The sequence below is a fragment of the Vulpes vulpes genome, chromosome 15, assembly GCF_048418805.1.
Source record: "Vulpes vulpes isolate BD-2025 chromosome 15, VulVul3, whole genome shotgun sequence".
In the NCBI taxonomy this organism is placed as follows: Eukaryota; Metazoa; Chordata; class Mammalia; order Carnivora; family Canidae; genus Vulpes; species Vulpes vulpes.
Window position 1 is genome coordinate 2723717 of NC_132794.1, and position 5694 is coordinate 2729410.

At 62.7% G+C, this 5694-nt stretch overlaps 1 long non-coding RNA gene across 1 annotated transcript; it reads left to right on the forward strand.

The window, feature by feature from the left end:
- The first annotated feature begins 231 nt into the window (after positions 1 to 231).
- LOC140595688 (uncharacterized) lies at positions 232 to 4873 on the forward strand. Its single transcript, XR_011997498.1, has 3 exons — positions 232 to 1250; positions 2098 to 2275; positions 4043 to 4873. It is a non-coding gene; the product is annotated as an uncharacterized lncRNA (long non-coding RNA).
- The last annotated feature ends 821 nt before the right edge of the window (positions 4874 to 5694 follow it).

The following is a 5694-nucleotide window of genomic DNA, read 5'->3' on the forward strand; positions in this document are numbered from 1 at the left end:
GCTGGTTCCTTCTGGAGGCTCCAGGAGACCATGTTTGCCAGCTTCTGGAGGCGTCTACACCCCTTGGCTCGTGGCCTTCCCTCCGTTCACAGCAGCATCTCTCTGACACTGACTCTCCTTCCTGCCTCGTGCACCTAAGGGACCTCGTGAGCCCTGGGCCCGCCCAGAGGATCTAGGCCATCTTCCCACCTTAGGGTCAGGGAATTGGTGACCTGAATCCCCCCCGTCATGGAAGGCAACACATTCCCAGTTTCCAGAATTAGGATGTGGACAGCCTTGGGTCCACGACTCTGCCCACATTGTGGCGACTGACCCGCAGGCACACGAACATCTGGCCTTGCCAAGGACACAGAGGTGCCTCCCTGCACGTCCCGCACCCCCACCCGGCTCGCCTTGTCCACGGCGCCAGGCCCGGGGTGGCCCCAGGGGGACTGGGCACAAGCTGCCTATTGTGATTCCGTGGGTGGATCCCGCAGGGCCTGGCAGGCCTGCGGCTGGTGTCCTCCCGGCCCGGTAAACAGGCCTTTGTTCGGGCAGCCAGGTCCCCACCCTGCCTAGGCTGGCCAAGACCAGATCTGAGTCTGGCTCCCCTGCCTGCCTGCCCGGTGATGAGCTATCACTTGGTCACCCCGACACGGGTGCCCTGAGCCATCACCGGCATCTGACAGCACGGCGCTTGGGTCTGGAGGCTCCGGGGACAGGTCAGCACAGCCTCCCGGGAGCATCCGTATAAAGCATCGATCGGCAAGGAGGAGCATGCATATGTGGATGGATTTTGTTTTAAATGAAAACAAGATTTTGAAGACGTGGTGACTTTGTCATGAGTACTTGAGACGGAGACTGCTGCCAGATTCGGGGGGCCCAGGCCATGGCTGCCACGGTGCAGGGTGTGCTCCAGGAAAGGGAGCTGTCCCCAAATCCCACTGGTGGTCAGCAGGTGCCAGGGCTTGGGTTGTCGATGTCACTGCTGTCACCAAGGAGACAGAGGGAGGAAGGGGAGGGCAGGCTGGACAGCAGGGGCTCTGCAGAGAGTGACAATGACGGTCGCTATGGCCACATCGACAGATGAATCTGGAAGGAAACGAACGGGGCCAGGTGGGCCAGGGAAGAGGCCAGAAGCCCGGAGGAGGGGACCCCAGGACCAGCCCCCCTCCCAGCTGCATGGGCTCAGCAGCATATCCTGTCCCGTGGGGTCAATTTTCAGTCTGCCCTGAGACCACACCCCGTCCAGGAACCAGCGGTCCCTCTCTGTAAGTGTGTCGCCCCCAAGGCTCAGGAATGAGGACACTCCGGACAGGAGCCAGGCCCAGATAGATGACAAAGTCCCACGCATAGAAACGGCATGTCCCGCTCCTGCAGACCATCCAGATGGGGGGGCTGGACAGCCCCCTCGGGGCTCCCATCCAGAGTCCAGGGGGCAGGAGAGGCTGGGGACCAGGCTTGGCGGCTTGCTCTCTTTGGAGGGTCCTGAGGGCTGACAGCGGAGCCAGAGCTGGGGCAAGAGGGCGGGGCAGGGGGAGACAAAGGGGGAAGCGGGGCAGGAAGGGAAGTCAGCAGAGAGCGGCTTCAGCCCAGAAGGAAGAGCAGCCGCTCTGTACTTCCCGCTGGGCGCTGTTTGGAGAGCTCGGCGCTGGCAGGAATGGCAGGAAGGGGGTCTGTCTTTCGGCCTCCCCCGCCCAGCGGAGCCTCCCAGCACCCTGGGGCCAGCCAGGGCAGGTTCCAGGGGCCACTTTGGATCTCCCCTCCAGTTGTGGGCGACTCCCCATTGCACTCAGGCCTGATTCCAAGAGGCTCCCTCCTCCTTGCTCACCACCCCAGCTTCTGGAGCTGGACTCTGCTCTGTCTAGCGGAGGCCCCCCCGGGGCTCCTCGGGGCAGGCCGCGAGGCTGCGTCCCCGAACTCAGCCCAGGTGCCCCACACACAGGTGCCACCAAATGCTTTAGTGGGGGTTTTGTACAGGTGCTGCTGGGACCCTCTGGGATGTGTGCGCTGTGCCTGGCACACCACGAGACTGGCATCTCTCAGAATAGGACAGGAAACAGATGGCCCACTTATGGGGGGGGCAAAGAGATTTGTTAATGAAAAGAGCATTTTCAGAGGTGTTGGCAGCATTGAGAGAACCACCAGGGCTGCTGAGGCACCGAGAGACCTGTGACAGGAGAAGCTATGACCACCCCCAGGCCGAAGGAGTGTGGGAAGAAGGATGCTTGTCACCAGAGCGAGGCCCAGGGCCTCAGGAAGGGCCATCTGGTGGGATCTGTGCTCCTAAAGGCTGGTGAGGAAGAACAAGCGGCCCTCCCGTCTGCTTTCCTCCCTGTGATGTCCTGCCACTCCCTCTGATCGGCTGGAAACCAGGGGGTGAGGGGGTCAGGTGGGCAAAGGCACCTACCTGGTGGGCAGCTCCCCAGGGCACAGTGTCGGCGGGGCAGAGAGGGATGTTAAAGTCTAGGGTGAGAAAGTATACGGAGGGAACAAACATGTGGTCGTTACCTCCCAAACAGTAGCAGTTAGATGGTGGTCATGACGGTGGTGGAGGTGGAGGTGATGGTGGAGGTGATGGTGGTGGAGGTGGTGGTGGTGGAGGTGGAGGTGATGGTGGAGGTGGTGGAGGTGGAGGTGGTGGTGGAGGTGGTGATGGTGGAGGTGGAGGTGATGGTGGAGGTGATGGTGGAGGTGGTGGTGGTGGAGGTGGAGGTGATGGTGGAGGAGGTGGTGGTGGAGGTGGTGGTGGTGGAGGTGGAGGTGATGGTGGAGGTGATGGTGGAGGTGGTGGTGGTGGTGGAGGTGATGGTGGAAGTGGTGGTAGAGGTGGTGATGGTGGAGGTGGTGGTAGAGGTGGTGGTGGAGGTGGAAGTGGAGGTGAAGGCAGTGGTGATGCTGGTGGCAGTGACAATGAGGCTCCCAGCCCCAGAAGGAGGGAAGCCTGGAGCTCTGGTGGCGTGTTGCTACCTGCCGTCGGGTCAGCATCCGGTTTCGTCCGCCCTCCCCGCTGCCCCCAGCCTGGCCGCCTGTGCACAGGGAGCGCTGCTCGCTGAGGGTGGTGGTGGTGGAGGTGGTGATGGTGGAGGGGGACGTGGTCCTGTCTGCTGCCGGCCCGCCCAGGCCACGTTCCCTCTGACTGGCGGTGCCTCCCCGAGCCTCCCCGAGCCTCCCCAAGCCTCCCCGAGCCTCCTCGAGCCTCCCCGAGCCACTGGGCACAGGTCACACCTCCTGCAGAGGCCCCGGGCCCACAGCTGACCCCCTCTTACTTGGGTTATTTATTTCCCAAGGTCCCAACAGGCTGCTGCCAGGAAGCGCCCCCCACCCAGGGTCCCTCCTGCCCCAGATGCCCACCCACCCAGACACGGTGTGTCCTGCCCTTGTCCCCCAGCGCCCTGGGGTCTCCCTTCTCCGCCCCGTCCCGGTCAGCAGTGGCTTCTCCGCCCGCTGCAGGGGTGCAGGGACCAGCAGGACCACCTGCTGCGGCGTGCCCTCTGCCCCTTGCTCCTGAGGCCCTGGGTTCACACGTTCCAAGTCCACGTAGCAGCGCCCTTCCTGACCTTGGATGCTTTCTGCTTGAGTTCACTTGGTCACTTTTTAAACCAGTACAAACACACACACAGACGCAGACACACGCGTGCACGCCAGCAGCCCTCACACACCAGTGGGGAAGACATCTGTGACACGCTCACATGCAGCACACGCTCATATACATGCTCACACACACACACCACACACTCTCAGCATCGTCCTCTTGCCCCTGAGGGTAGGGGCGGTGCCCGGGCCCGTGGGGGGAGAGCGGGGCGCGTCACCCTGTCGTGTCTTGCTGCGTTCCAAGACGTCGGCCACAGAGGCAACCTCACTTTCAGATCCGGTCCCCACGCGGCAGCCGGGGTGGGGGCGGCTTTTGGAGGGGCTTTGAGCCCAGGCCCAGCCTATGGAAGGTGTCAGGTGCCGCACACCAGCCCACACCTGGGCCTGGGTCTCTAGGGGGCCGGGTGGTGGGGCTCAGTAAACGCTGCGTGATCGTGGCACGCGTCCCTGAACCAAATATATTTTTCAGGAGAACCAACCGTCCCCATTTCTCCCGCTGCCTCCCTCCACCCCTGCAGTCGGGCAGACCAGCTTCCTCCACCTGGACGCGCTCCATCCGCTTCCTCCATATCCCGCAGGCTGAGCCGCCGCGGCCCCCACGGACGCGGGAAACCCCACGGGCTCTCTCCTCAGAACACAGCCGGGATCTGCCCTGGCGCCCCCCTCGCCGGATCGCCTCTGGATCATGCAGCGGACTCCCCCCGGCTTCCCCACCACATCGCCACCATCTGTCGTCCACGAGGCAGCTGGGGGGGGGCGGCTAACGCACACGCGGGGGCCGTGGGCCCTCTGCTCACCACCGGCACAAGCAAAAGTGCCTGCGACCGCCTGGTCCAGGCTGCCCCCGCCCCCCCGCCCCGGCCCTGCCCTGCTTTTCACGTAGCACTTCGCACTCTCCATCTACTAATTTCATCCTTTATTCTCTTTTTGCTTTTTTTTTTTTCTGTCTTCCCACACTCGGGCACTAATTCTGCAAAGGCTCTGGTTTGTCTGTTTTGCTCACTGACATACGATGAGGAGGAGGAGGAGGAAGCCGTGCCTGGCCCAGGCCTGGCCCATGGGAGGTGCTTAGTAAATATTTGCTAAGTGAATGAATGCACGGAATGCATTTCTATTTCCAGCCCCAGCCAGGCCCCTGGAAACCCAGAAACACAGGCAGAGCTGCAAAGAAGAAAGTCCTAACTTTCAGGGTTTGGGAAGGATTTCTGCTCGAGGTGCTGGCTAAGGAACAATGTTTTCCATCCCCGAATCTCTCCACACCTCCCGCACACCTCCTGCCTGCCGCCCGCCTGCAGCTGACCTGGGGGGCTGGGGTGGGGGAAGGGGGTCTGGGCGGGGGCGGAGCGCGGGGGCCCAGGCTGTCCCTGCAGCTGTTCCCTCCGCAAATGCCTGGAATTCTGGAACCGTTCCCACCCAGGGCCAGCTGAGGGCCGACCCCCTTTAAGCTGGCCGCCGGGAGGGCCTGCCTGCCGCGACCTTCCGACCTTCCGTGTTGTCCGGGGAGAGAGCCGCCTGGCCTCGTCCTGGAACCCAGAGGCCGACCTCGGCGGCGCCCCCTCCAAGCCCTCCCTGGGGAGAGGCAGCTCGGCCTGGCCCCCCTCGCTGTCACTCAGGCCACTCCACCAGTCACAAGGCAGATTTTCCATTAGAGTCAAATGCATGTGGATGCTGACCTGCGCTGATGCGAGAAAGGGGAAGCATTTTAGATACCCCAGATACGGAGTGGGGCGAGGGGGTGTCCTCCAGACCAGACCCCCGAGGGGCACTGCACCCCAGCAGCAGAGGTGGGGATGGCCCATTGAGCTTAGACCCTGGGCTGACCCACACCCCTGTGCCTCCCTCTGCCCATCTGTCTCATGCACAGACACAGACCCTCCGCGACGTGAGCCGTACAGCCCAGAGGGTCCCAGGCAGGAGGAGTCAATGATTTGCCTGCTTGCAAGTGCCCATCGGATGCCTCTACACCCCAAACATGCGTGGGGCACCTACTGTGCTCCTAGCACTGTGAGCTCTGTGGGACCCCGCCCCCTCCGGCATGGGACAGTAGGAGGTGCTCCCTAGTGAAGTGTCAGGTGCCAAAAAACAAGATCTTCTAAGGGATGATGGTTTTTGTTGGTGGTG